The sequence below is a fragment of the Vitis riparia genome, chromosome 19, assembly GCF_004353265.1.
Source record: "Vitis riparia cultivar Riparia Gloire de Montpellier isolate 1030 chromosome 19, EGFV_Vit.rip_1.0, whole genome shotgun sequence".
NCBI lineage: Eukaryota > Viridiplantae > Streptophyta > Magnoliopsida > Vitales > Vitaceae > Vitis > Vitis riparia.
Window position 1 is genome coordinate 23,626,497 of NC_048449.1, and position 14,896 is coordinate 23,641,392.

The following is a 14,896-nucleotide window of genomic DNA, read 5'->3' on the forward strand; positions in this document are numbered from 1 at the left end:
TCAAAGCTAATTTATGCTGTGAATTAGAGCAGATTTGCGGTGGAAATCAGAGCTTGGAGCTCAGGTTTTAAATTATTTTTATAGTCATTATATATACTTTTTTCAGTTTTAAATTATTTTTTAAAATTATTAAACTTATTGATAAATTCAATATAAAGTCTCACTTGATTTGAAATTCATTGCCTCTAATGAAATAAGATTAGGAGAACAATTCTCTCTTTTACTTTATTTTTAAAAATTATTTCTAAAAAACAACAACCAAATGATGGTATAAATTTTTAAAAATGATTTTGTTTTTAAATTACATGTCCAAATAGGTTTATATTATTTAGCAAAAAAAAGAAAAAAAAAAAGAAAAAAATCTTCCAATGATTTTTTAAATAAAAAAAATTTATTTTAAACCATATGTCCGAATATTATTGACATTTTTTTTTTCATTTTTATTCCCATTTTTACTTAATATTTAAATGAAAACAAATCATCATTCCAATCTTATATTATTCTTATACGGATCCAAACACAAGAATTGAAATTACTAAAATTATTTCTATTTGACAAGAAATAGCAATGGACACAAAAGATTCATTCCCATTTCTGATTCTCATGTGCCAAACATGTCCTTACGATAGTGGCTAATAAACTATTGCAACTGTGTTTTCCTAGGAAAATTTTCCACATGTACCAACACCTTTAGACTCCAGTGGAGCAAGTGGGTAGCTGTATATTTTTTTTGACTAAAACTACATGATGATATCTCTCTTTTCTTATAGTGAGTGGTTTGAATTAATGGTGAAGAGGATGATATGTCGGGCCTCTGCATAAGGAGATCAGTGGAAATGAGGCCCTCAAGCTGAAGATTAAATGATTAAAGTGAGACATGGGAGAAAGAAAAAAATAATAATAATGGTTGCCAAACAATCTTTACAGTGACCGAGAATAAAATAGTGTCTATTTTTGCATTTTTCTCTAAGAATTTTTCCATGAGTTCCAAGCGCTGAACAATCTAATTATATTAATGAAGTATGTATGTAGAGCGAGAAACTAAATATAATTAAAATACTTGAAAAGTTAAAAATAATATTTCAAATAGAAAATAAAATAATATTTTGAGAGGTCGATTCAAATAATCACAATGCACATTTGGACTTTGGCTATATTAATAATATGACAAATTTAAAATACAATTATATATATAAAAGAAAGGGAAAGAAAAGGAATTACCTATAATGGGGCAAATGGGGGCTCAAGCCCTTGATATGAGCTTTGTATAAGGGTCGGAAAATATGGGAGTGAGGTTGTGCACAATGGTTTGATCCTCCCACTCCAAACCAGCCCACCATTTTTGTTCTCCCTCGATTTTCTCTAATTTCTTGCTCATTCCAGTGTTGGAATAAAATGGCAGCTTCTTCAAATTTGGACAGGAAACCACACTGATATATCTTAAAGATGGAAAGGGTAGGGGGCATCCACATATACTCCTTAGATTTGGCAGACTAGATAAAGTGAGAGATATGAGCCTTGAGAATACACTTGAATCTTGTTCAATTTCTGAAACTTCACTCTTTTCATCTTCTATCACTTTTTCCATTATACAGTCTTCAACGTTTAGAAATTGAAGTTTTGGAGCATGAATAAGCCAGTTCAAGTTCAACAATTTTTGACATTCACATATATGGACACTATGAAGGTGGTTCAAGTGTTGTTGCCATGGGAATTTTGAAGGGGCCACTTCCTTTTCAAAAATGATTTCCACATCTTCCAATTCAGGACGAAAATTCAGCTCAGGATTCTGTACACAAGGGGATAGTTGGACCAGGTTCATACCTTTGCAGCCACATAACACTAGCCATCTTGTGGACCTTTGCAACTTGTGGGAGTTGAATAATATTTTGGTGGACAAGACTCTTGTAAGGAAGATGGAGATATCATTAGTGTGTTCCAACTGCTCTAATTCTTTTACAGTGCTATCTGATCTCCCTCAGGCAGTGAGGATTGCATGCTGAACAATTGCAAAGAGGAAAGACTCAATACCATTTGAGATGGAAGTGACTTGAGCGAATACATATAATTTAGTATCAAACACCTCAATTTTTTCAAATTCTAGAGCTCCACTGGTAAGTATTCTATACTTGTATTTGACAAATTAAGATATTGCAAGGTAACTAAGTTGCCAATCTCTGCAGGTAACTCCATAAGTCGATTATTGTTTGACAAGTCCAAAACTCTTATGATAGGCATGTTTGTAAAGAATCCATTTGGAAATGACTCAATAGACTGATGTGAAGCCAAAAAGGTCTCAGTATTTGGGAAATATGGTGGTTCCCTAAGTTCTTCAATGCTACTACCCCACAAGGATATCCTTTGTGTGTTTCTCCATTCTTTAACTTCATGAGCTCTGATCAATTCAACTCTATATTCTACCACGAATTTGTTCTTCTTCTTCCCCTTTTCACAAGCTAACCACAGAGCCATATCATGAATCACATCATGCATCTTCAAATATTCTTCTTCTATGAATGGAGGTGTGCCATTCTCCAATACACATACATCTTTTAAGCTTTCAATAATTTCTTGTCCTTGGATCCTGTCACATTCATCCAAAAACCCCTCCCCGATCCAAAGTCCTATAAGATGTCGAGAAGGGATTTCATAATCCTCCGGAAGTAAAGAGCAATACAGGAAACACGATTTGATGACTTCATCGGGTAGGCTATCATAACTAAATGCTAATACTCGAAACAAATCATTCCCCATACCTAGAACCTTGTCCGGATATTCCCTCAACCTTTGCATTTTTCTCTCCCATTCTTCTGGTGTTTTTGCCCAAGCCATTGCTCGGGCTATGACAACGAGGGCGAGCGGCAGGCCTTTGCATTCTTTGGCAACGATTTCGGACAGCTTTGGTATCTCTGGATGAGAATTTAAAGTGTCTTCTCCTACCTTGGCCTGGAACAGAGATAAGGCTTCCGCCTCTTCCAAGCACTCCACTTTAATGCTCTTCTGTGCTTCCATATAACCACACACATCTGCAGATCGTGTTGTGAACACTATCTTGGACTTTTTAATTCGATCACTCAAAGGAGGAATTCCCACTTGCAAGAGATTAAAGGGCTCCCATATATCATCTAACAAGAGCACAAATTTCTTGGTTTTCAAGACCCTGTATATTTCTGCAGCCATCTCATCCTCACTCCTATTTTTCCATCTGGCATGGGGAATCTGCAGTCTACTCAGAAGTGTTTCCTGGATCTTCCGCAAGTTTGTTGGTTTGAAGATGACAACCCATATCACAATATCAAAGTTATTATTGGGTGTGAGGAACTTGTTATTGATTTTCTTCAAAAGGGTGGTTTTCCCCACACCCCCCATTCCGTAAATTCCAATAGTCCCCACTTGTTCGTCTTGGAGCAATCTCCAGACCTCATGAAAAGGTGAATCTAAGCCTACAGGCTTCTCCAATGGCATCTCAATCACCTGAGAACAACGCAAAGGGACAGCCACTTCTTGAAAATTATTTCCTTCGGTTTGTAGTGCAGCCACAGCATCCATCTTCTCCTGTACGATTTTCGCAAGCTTGTAGGTGGCGCGACAGTTTCTGGGACAACAGGTTCCGAGACATTTCTTCTGGATTTCTTCATCACATTTTGCCAGTAATTCGTTCACTTCTTTTTCCATGGCTTCTGCTCTCTGAATCCACCCATCCACAACATGTGTACGCTTCTTCTCAAGACTCTCTTCACGTTCCACCCTTTCCTTCACATCTTCATAGAGGTTCTTGAGTTCCTCCATTGCACTTCTCAAAGAGTTGAGATTTTGTGGGAGACGACGGACTTTAACAGCACGATGGCCAACGCAATTGCAGATGAGAGAGGCAACATCCAAGACTGGACTCACAAAATCCATGGCAAAATTCACGGGTTGGAATTCAAAGCAAAGAAGAAATTAATCAAAGTAATAAGACAGGTGATGGATTGGAGTTGGAGAGGTGGAGAGAAGAATTCTGGACTTATGTTTGTTGTGTACAAAACCCAGAAAAATTGAAGCTGAGTAAGGAGAAAAGTAATAATGAAATATCACCTCTCTTTTCTCAAGTAAAAGACTGAGAAATCAGTGTATAATGTATAATGTCCACTGTGTGAGACTCTGGTTGGAGGATTGAATGGTTTAAAAATCCGATGTACTGACTACACAAGGGTCCACCACTTCCACTTTTCATATTTTCCTATTCTTTTCTTCCTTTTGTGTTTCCATCAATCAAGCTTAGCAAAGGGTCCACAGCTCTTTTGGTTTCCTCTTTTCCTTTCATGGGAATCTTTTTCTTCCAACACAACTATGAATTCATTTAGACATAAAGTTTGTGTGTACTGGTTTGTAACTTTAAAACTGTATGTAGTAGTGCATATAATTCTCCATCTGTTTTACTGTTTTTGAAATATAATTCTTTTCTCTTGGTGGGTTGAGATCCATTTTATTAGTAATTTAGGAATTTATTAATTTATTAGTTTTCTATCATCATCTCCAATACAAATTTATTAGGAATTTAGGAAATTTTCGATAATCGTATTCCAAGTTTCAAATTATCAACCATGAGTACAGAAGAATTAATTGGTTTATGAATTTTTGATAAAATAAATAAACAAAATTTTATTTATTTATTTTTGGAAAACTAATTTTTATTTATTTGAAAAACGAATATATTCAAATTAGTAAATTACTCATTATAACCAAGTTTCTAATTACAAGAAAAAAGACCAACCTTGACTATTATGGACACGGCCGAGCAAACCAAACTAGAAGATTTTCCCCCTCTAAAAAAATATAAATTTAATTGATAAAATTTTTAAAAATAAAAAATAAAGATAACTAAATATTTTTACCAAAATTAATATTTACTATTAATTACTAATAATATATTAAGACTGAACTAAAATTTAAAAAATAAAATAAAATGTTATTTAAAATTATTCATATTTATTTTTTCTTATTCATTCAATATTTTCCCCTTTTATACTTTATTTTTTATGATTAGTTTAACTAAAATATGAAAAATAATACTTGTTAAGTTCTTATTAACTATTTATATTTCTACTTAGAAGTAAGAATATAATGTGAGTCCATCAAAATCTAGAATATAATGTGAGTCCATCAAAATCTAACCATTAAGTTACTATTATTTTAGTGATTTATTATATGAAACATAAATTTTAAGTAAAAGACTTTGCTTTCAACTATCTTATATTTAATTATTTAAAAAATGAGAAAAATTAAGTTATTGATTTGGTATTTATGAAAATCTTAATCTCCACTTTTGATATTACATAGAAAAATCTAAACCTTTGCATGTAAGTACAACAAATGAGATCAATGTATAAATAAATGAGATAAAACTGTAAGACAATGAGATCTAAAGCTATACAGCTCTTCCATTTGAAAAATATCAAAATTTATAACAAAAATTATCGAATTCTTTAAAATAATTTTAAAGGTTTTTGATACAAATTTATCTAAATTATTGAAAATTTTAGTGAGTTTTCTTTCTATTTTTTTTAATTCTTTTGAAAATTTCCTTTAAATATTTTTGATGATTTTTTTATATAAAATCTAAAACTTTTTTCAAGTATTATCAGTATCCTAGTTGTTTAATTTAATACATTTTTATAATTAATATTTAAAATTATTTAATTTTTTAATAATAATATAAAATTCTATTAATTACCTTACAATTTTTAAATAAGGATTATAATATATTATTTTTCTTCAATGCCCTCCCGACAAAAGTCTCTGGCTTCGCCACTTATTGTGGAATAGGGTAAACATTAATAAGTTCACCATACTAGAATTCTCATTTCTCAGTTAGGAAAATAAATAAAGAAATAGAAAAAATCAAATGCCCAACCAATTAAATATCAAATTTATCCTTAACTCAGGTTCGGGTTTGAACCTCCCACTATCCCAACAAAATTGTTATTTTGTACACCCGTATATTTTATTTGCAATCCTGCTTGATGACTAAATTATCATCTATTAGGAAAACAATTTTTATTGGTCAATTATATGTGTTTTCTCTTTTCGTTATAAATTTTTTTATTAGTATTAATGGTTAATTATCTTCTATTTAAGAATATAAACATGATTAGTGAAACGTGTGTAGACCCCCATTTTAGGGGCTCATTGCTTTCTCACTTTTCTATAGGGTTTTCTTACCAGGTGGAGGGCTCTCAAGGAGCCACGTGTTACTTCAAGGATGACTGTTGAAGAATCAGATGTGCTTTTTGAGAGCCAATGGAAGCTTGACACCTGTGGAGAGAATATTATGGCCCTTAGGGTGTCTTGAGGGGAGAGGTAGCCAACTGCAGACAGGGGGTGCCTTTTCTGCCGTTTTGGGTCAGATATTTTTTGGAGAGAAAGCAAAGGGTGTTTTGAGGGGAGGTCTTTGTTGCCGGGGGGTGGGGGGGGGAGATTTTTTGGAGGTGAGTTTAGGTTGAAAGAGGGAAGATTGGCCGAGGATGAGAGGGACTGGCTTTCTGGGAGGATTTTTTTTTTTTTTTTTTTCCTTTTAGTTGGGGAGAGGAGAGACGTTTTTAGGGTGAGATTCTCAGAGACTGATTTTCCTGAAGAGGATATTTTCGAGCAAAGAGAGAGGTGTCTTCATGGCTGGTTTTATTTGGTGAGATATTTTCAAAGAGGGGGAGTCATAATGTTTTTGTTGCTGTTTGAGAAAGATTTCTTGGGGTGAGAGAACCTTTTGCTTGAGGAGCCTTTTGAGGGAGAAATTCATGGAATGGACTGGAATTTGACCACCTTCACTTGAGGAAACCAGGTACGTACACTGCAATCCTCTCATTTCTCATTATTCTTTGTTTTCCTCAGTTTGTCATTGATTGTTTTCAGCATTATGTTGATTGTGAGAAAGTATAGAGAATCACATGTTTTTTTTAGTGATCTCTAAATTGATTTTATAGTGCTCTAATGTGTTCATTCTTCATTTGGTTCTGTTGGGAACTAGTTTGACTTTGTTCTTCCTCGATGTTTGCAGTCGCGTTACCCACTCATATTTGAATTATATCTCTTGTCTAACCCACTCATTTTTTTTCGAGCTCATTGATCGTCCATGAGATGAAGCTTGGACTATGTTTTTTTTAATTAAATTTGTTTTAGTTTTTCCTTTGTTTTCCCCTCCCTTTTATTTTCTCCTGCTTCTGGCTTGCAATGGGAGATGGACTTCTCTTCTTCTGGAGAAGATTTTATGATGTTATGAGGTATTGTTGAGTTTGACATCGGATGATTGGGTTTGTTCCCACTTGAATCAGCTTCTGGGTTCTTTGAGATATTGGGTATTGAGGGTGCTGAAGTTAGAATGCCAAGTGATGAGTTTGAGAGAAGTTCAGGAAATGAAGAAAGCACAGTCATGTTACCAAAGGTTTCTCTTAGTACTGTAGAAGAACAAGATGCTTTTGGTGGGATACATGAAGGACGCAACTCTCAATTTATTGCTGGTTCTTCCTCAAGTGAGTATTTATGGTTCTGGTTGGAAGGGTTAGGACGCAAGGAAGGCATCCAAAAATTGGCAGGAAATATCATCTAGGTTTATTCAGGCTTTGATGCAGAAATTGATCATAGAGGAAGGTGGAACGCAGATGAAGGTTCAACATGAGATACAGCAACACAGTCCCACTTGCAATCCCGGGCCCATATGCGTAATTGCAATTTGCATGACCACCTAAGCTCTAATCTGGTTTGCCTCTGCAGGACTGTACAAATTTGGCTTTGCTTTGTGCTCAGTAAAGATAAAGGAAGAAGAGAAGAGAATCTCAACCACATGCACTAACTCTAAGCCGCATACCCCATTAATTATACTCAACTCATTTCATCTACAGGGAAAGTATCTAATCTGTTATGTGATGGTGATTTAAAATCCACCTATGGAGTAAGCAAACATAGCTTACAGGTTGTTTTGGGTAGAGATTCAAAGCGTCCTATGCTTGAGCCTAAGTCATTGATGGACAAACTTGTGTCAAGTATGATGAAAAGGTGTGGTCAAATCTTGACGAAGCTGATAAAGCACAAGTTCGGGTGGCTGTTCAACAAGCTGGTCAATATGGTTGGATTAAGGCTTCATGATTATCATAAAATAGTCAAGCAGCAAATGGACTTGGGCGGTGTGAAATCCTAGCTTGACAGTAAAGCATACTTGTCACCACTTGACTTCGCTTCAAATGTTTGGTCAACTTTCAGCGATATAATGTTTCACAATCCCAAAGACCAAGATGTGTATTATATGTTGGAACATTCTCTCTGTCTCTTAGACGAGATGTTCTATCCAACGCACAGAAAGTTTGAGAGCGAGGTAGAAGAAGCATGACATAGGCAGTGGCCTTTGAATCCCATTCCAGGTACATCCAGGATGACCAAGAAATCTGATACAGTCAGGGCACCTTTCCAAGCCCAAATGCCCGTCACCACATTTTTCTCTCTCTTCATACCACTAACCCCATGCCTGCATCATCTTCTATCCTTCATACCCATAGCTTCCCCTCTCAATATTCATTAAACCTATACTTTCACCCACCCTTTATTCCACTAATCTCATACCCATTTCTCACTGCCCACTTCATCCTACCACCTTTCTTTCTGTACACCACATACCTATCATGGACACTGATATTCTTACCAATTTATACCACCCAATACTATTAATCTCATGCACATGGATACCTTTACTCAACATAATGTACAACAGCTAACTTCACCTTCATACCCACGTCAATCTTCCTTCCATGCAAACCCATTTTTTTAATACCCATTATGTTTGTTTCTCTCACTATGTCGTCTGAAAAATGGGTTTCTTCTATCAAATGGTAAACTTGTCATTGATTTGGATAAGGGGGCTGCTTTGTTTTCGCCTAAAGTTGGGAATGGTGTGAAGCATTTTAGCAGTTTGGACAATAATGGTGCCCCGTAACCGCGATGTCTGCGTCTTCCATGAAGAATTTGAAGACTAAAATATGAAGAATTTGAAGACAAACTATGGAGGAACACAGACTCAATTTATTCTGTGATACATTTTTTTTTTTTTTTTTTACAATGAATGAAAGCATAAATAAATAGCCTACAGATATGAGGCAATTCCGGAATGGTACACTATCACCGGACGGAATTTCCCTTACATGGAAAGTGAATAAACTACCTTGCTAGAATTACTCCTAAATCAATTATAATAAAGGCTGTACATTACACTAATTCAGGGAAGTAAACAGAGGATGCTAAATATGGGGAGGAACATGCACAGGCAGGAAGGCGACGTGGGCTTGATTTCCAACACTCCCCCTCAAGCCGCGTTGTAGATGTTGATCATTTCAAGTTTTTCTGTCAGATCTTCAAAGTTAACTCGAGCAAGAGCTTTTGTGAGAATGTCAGCCTTTTGACAATTTGTCGGAGTGTAGCTGACTTTGAAAACTCCTTCTTCAATCTTTTCCTTGATAAAGTGTCGATCTATCTCCACGTGCTTTGTTCGATCATGATGAACTGGATTCTTAGCGATACTGATGGCAGCTTGATTGTCGCAGTATAACACCATGGGATGCTTCAATGGAACCCGTAATTCTTCTAACAGCTTGTTCAACCAGATTCCCTCGCAGATACCTTGTGCCATAGCACGAAATTCTGCCTCAGCACTGCTACGGGCTACCACTGACTGTTTCTTGCTTCGCCATGTAACCAAGTTCCCCCAGAAAAATGAACAATAACCTGAAGTTGATCTCCGATCAGTCACTGAACCTGCCCAATCTGCATCTGAAAAAATCTCAATCTCTTTCTTTGTTGTTCTTTGAAAGAAGAGACCCTTTCCCGGTGTCATCTTGAGGTACCTCAATATTCTGATCACAGCAGTCATGTGTTTTTCGGTTGGATTATTCATGAATTGACTTACCACACTAACGGAGAAGCCGATGTCTGGCCTTGTATGAGAAAGATAGATGAGTTTCCCCACAAGACGTTGATATCTTCCTTTATCAACTGGCGCACTTCCATCACTTTCTTCCAGTTTGACAGTTGTATCCATAGGTGTTTCTGCCGGCTTGCATCCTAGCATTCCTGTTTCATTCAATAAGTCCAGAACGTATTTGCGTTGTGAGACTGCTATACCTTTCTTTGACCTAGCAATCTCCATTCCAAGAAAGTACTTGAGGTTTCCAAGATCCTTGATCTCAAATTCCTTTGTCAGTAATTTTTTAAGTAAGTCAATTTTCTCTTCATGATCACCTGTCAAAATTATGTCGTCCACATATACAATGATAATTGCCAGCTTCCCTTCTGGGAAGTGTTTCACAAATAATGTGTGATTGGATTGACATTGAACGAATCCGTACCCTTTCACTACCTTAGTGAACCGTTCAAACCAGGCCCTGGGAGATTGTTTGAGACCATACAAGGATTTTCGGAGTCTGCAAACCTTGTTGAAATTTGATGTCGTCTCAAGTCCAGTAGGAATGTCCATGTAAACTTCTTCCTCTAAGTCACCATTGAGGAAGGCATTCTTCACATCAAGTTGGTGAAGCGACCAATCGAGATTAGCTGCCAAGGATAAAAGTACACGAACAGTATTGAGCTTGGCAACTGGAGCAAAAGTTTCTTGATAGTCAATGCCATAGGATTGGGTGAATCCTTTGGCGACCAACCGAGCCTTATACCTGTCCACATTACCATCTGCCTTGTACTTTACTGTGAAAATCCACTTACACCCAACTAGTTTCTTACCTCTTGGGAGGTCAGTAATTTCCCACGTACCATTCTTTTCCAACGCCCGAACTTCCTCATCGACTACCACCTTCCACTTAGGATACTTGAAAGCTTCTTGAATATTCCGAGGAACTTGTATCTCTGTGATGCTAGAAGTGAATGCACGAAACGTAGGTGATAGCTTATCATAAGAAATAAAATTTCCAATGGGATGCTGAGTGCATGATCTAACTCCTTTCCTCCAAGCTATGGGCATATTAAGAATATCATTTTCTAACTCGGAATCAACAGTACCATCAGGAGCGTTGTTACCTGGAAGTTTGCTTGGATTAGGACCCGGTTTAGCCTCATGGGTTTGTTGAGAAAGTGCTCCTTCCTCCGTTTCCTCTTGGATGTGCTCCTTATCCCATAAGTCAACAATGGACTCAGGCTGATTAAATGACTCTGGAGGAATGTGATTTTCAGTGGTGATGGGTGACTCACTGAATGACTCAAGATCCCAAAATTGATATTCCTGAGTTGAATTCTCCCACTGAATATCATTTTTGGGATAGTAAGGCTGGGTTTCAAAAAAAGTGACATCCATTGAATTGTAGAATTTTCTTGTGACCGGAGAGTAACACTTATACCCTTTTTGATTTGAAGAATACCCAAGAAAGATGCACTTGAGTGACCTAGGATCAAGTTTACTTCTATGTTGTTGATTGATATGAACAAAGACAGAGCACCCGAAAATTTTGGGTGGGACGATGGAGATGAGACGAGTGGTCAGAAAGGATTTTAGGAGTGTTTGACAAGGTGTTTGGGATTTTAGTACCCTAGACGGCATCCTATTGATGAGGTAGGCTGCCGTAAGGACAGCTTGCCCCCAGAATAATTTTGGAACATTCATGGAGAACATTAGTGATCTAGCCACCTCTAACAAATGCCTATTTTTCCTTTCAGCGATTCCGTTTTGTTGTGGGGTATCAACACATGAACTTAAGTGAACTATCCCTTCTTGTGCTAGAAATTCTCCTAGAATGGAGTTGAAATAATCCCTAGCATTATCAGACTTTAGAATTTGTATTTTTGACTGGAATTGGGTCTGAATCATATTTTTAAAATTTTTGAAAATTTGACTCGTTTCAGATTTTTCTTTCATGAGGAATACCCAAGTTAATCTAGTGTGATCATCTATGAATGAGACAAACCATGTAGTACCAGTTACATTTTTTTATTCTTGATGGACCCTAGATATCGCTATGAATCATTGAGAATGGACTAGACTCTTTATAAGGTTGAATGGGAAAATGAGACCGGACTTGCTTTGATAATTGACAGATTTCACACTCAAAGGATTTTGGATTTTTATTAAATAATGAAGGAAATAAATGCTTGAGATACATAACATTTGGATGACCTAAGCGATAGTGCCACAACCTAATTGCACTATCGTTATTTTGACATGAAACCGAAAAAGAATTACTACCAACTGCCATTTGAGGTCGTTCTTGTGGATCGTGGTGCTCCTTAAGGATGTAGAGTCCAGAGCATTCCTCAGCATTGCCAATCGTCTTCCCCGAATCCAAATCCTGAAATTCAGAGTGAGTGGAGGAAAAATTAGTAATACACCTCTTTTCCTTAGTGAGTTTACTAATTGACAATAGATTACAGTCCAAGTTAGGAACAAGGAGAACAGAGTTGAGAGTAAGATCCCTTGATAGCACAACTGAACCTGTTCCGGCAACCTTTGATAGTGAACCATCTGCTATTCGGACTGTTAAATTATTTGGACATGAGCTATATGTATAAAAAATTGTCGCATCTCCCGTCATATGATCAGATGCTCCTGAGTCCATGATCCAAGGTTTTTTACATTTCTTACCAGCAGTGAAGGCACTCAAAAAATTACCTTTGTGAGCCAAGGTTCCGGAACCAATGACCTGGTTGGAAGATGAGCCAGTTTGTGACTGTACTGACAAAAGAGGAGACAGTAGTTTCTGAAGCATCTCCATTTGCTCCTTATTAAAAGGGCTAGCTTCAGGTTGTGGCGATTGTTCATCGATAGCCACATGATTGCCTCGTCCTTCTTTCTCAAGTGGTTGACGTGGCTTCCAATCTACTGGCTTTCCATGAATCTTCCAGCAAGTTTCTCTTGAGTGTCCCGGCTTTCTGCAATGATCACACCAAGGTCTACCTCTTTTAATTTTTTGACGGTTGTCAAAAGGAGCGAATTGAGTCTTAAGAGCCGAGCTTTCTGCCATATTCAGTTGTTAATAGGATCCCATTATGAGATTTTTCCGACTTTCTTCGCGACGGACTTCAGAGAATGCCTCTCTGAGGCTAGGTAGAGGTTTTACTCCCATGATTCTTCCTCTGATTTCATCAAGATTTTTGTTCACGCCTAACAAAAATTTAAACACACGTTTCCCTTCGACAATCTTTTTATACAACAAACCATCTGTAACACAATTCCAGTTATGAACCTCAAACGTATCAAGTTGACGCCATAGACGAGTAAGAGTATTGAAATATTCAGTTACCGTAAGGTTTCCTTGACGCAAATCGTGGAAGATGCCTTCAATCTGGATGATTTCAGATGTGTTTTCCTTGTTTGAGAAAGTTTCTTTTGCAATGTCCCAGATTTCTTTGGCAGTATCAAATGACAGAAAATTTTCACCAATGTCTGTGGTCATAGAGTTGACTAGCCAGGACATGACCATATTATTTTCTGCTATCCACTTTTTGTAGGTTGATGCTGTGGTTTCTGGTGCCGCCGAAGCTCCGGTGATGTAGTCATCTTTCTCATTTCCCCGTATAAACATTAATATGGACTGAGACCATTGCAAATAATTTTGCCCATTCAGTTTATGGACTGTGATTGGAAGATGAGAGGTTTCCATCTGATGAGAGGATGAAGACGATGAGATGATGATATCAGAAGTAGAGGATGATGAGTTGGTAGCCATTCCAAAGGTTGTACCGTATTTAGGCATAAACTAGAAGAATAGAATTGAGTAGGAAAAAAAATACTGACTAAAGATGAAGACGATGAGACAGGATTAAACCTGCTCTGATACCATGAAGAATTTGAAGACTAAAATATGAAGAATTTGAAGACAAACTATGGAGGAACACAGACTCAATTCATTCTGTGATACATTTTTTTTTTTTTTTTTACAATGAATGAAAGCATAAATAAATAGCCTACAGATATGAGACAATTTCGGAATGGTACACTATCACCGGACGGAATTTCCCTTACATGGAAAGTGAATAAACTCTTACATGGAAAGTGAATAAACTACCTTGCTAGAATTACTCCTAAATCAATTATAATAAAGGCTGTACATTACACTAATTCAGGGAAGTAAACAGAGGATGCTAAATATGGGGAGGAGCATGCACAGGCAGGAAGGCGACGTGGGCTTGATTTCCAACATTCCATAAAAGATATTGCTGCTTCTTCATCACTGAAGACTGTTCATGAAGAAAAACTTTAAGCCTCTACTGCAAATGAGCATGAAATCAATGCTTGCTCACCAAACCAGAAATCTTTCCTTGGTCAATGTTGGTCTTGTGGCAGAACTCAGGAAAGGAAATTCAGACATAGCTGGTGAGTTTCAGAGTGCAGTACTGATACATAAGACATATGTAGCACGCATGATGAAGAAGAAGGGTCTCAAGCGCGCTGCTGATTCCGGTACACGCACAGGAGTTGGAGGTTACACTTACTTGCTTGAGCCTCTTTGGTGGGCAAGAATGGTTTTGATGATTGTTGGAGAGATTGCAAAATTTGTAGCCTACGTTTATGCTCCAGCAATTCTGGTGACCCCTCTTGGTGCGTTGAGTATAATTATTAGTGCCATTTTGGCGCATTTCATGTTGAAAGAACGACTACAGAAAATGGGTGTTCTGGGATGTGTTTCCTGCATTGTGGGATCAGTGGTGATTGTGATCTATGCACCTCAAGAGCACACTCCAAATTCGATATAAGAAATCTAGGCTCTGGCAACTCAACCAGTATTCCTAATATATGTAGCAGCTACATTATCTGCAGTATTGGGTTTGATCTTATATTTTGAACCTCGATATGGACAGACAAATATGCTGGTTTACTTGGGCATTTGTTCATTAATGGGTCCACTTACGGTTGTGAGTATAAAGGTCGCTTGTA

General features: G+C 37.0%; 1 pseudogene; it reads right to left on the bottom strand.

The window, feature by feature from the left end:
• Positions 1–1,243: 1,243 nt before the first annotated feature.
• LOC117908353 lies at positions 1,244–3,903 on the bottom strand (annotated as a pseudogene).
• Positions 3,904–14,896: the final 10,993 nt, after the last annotated feature.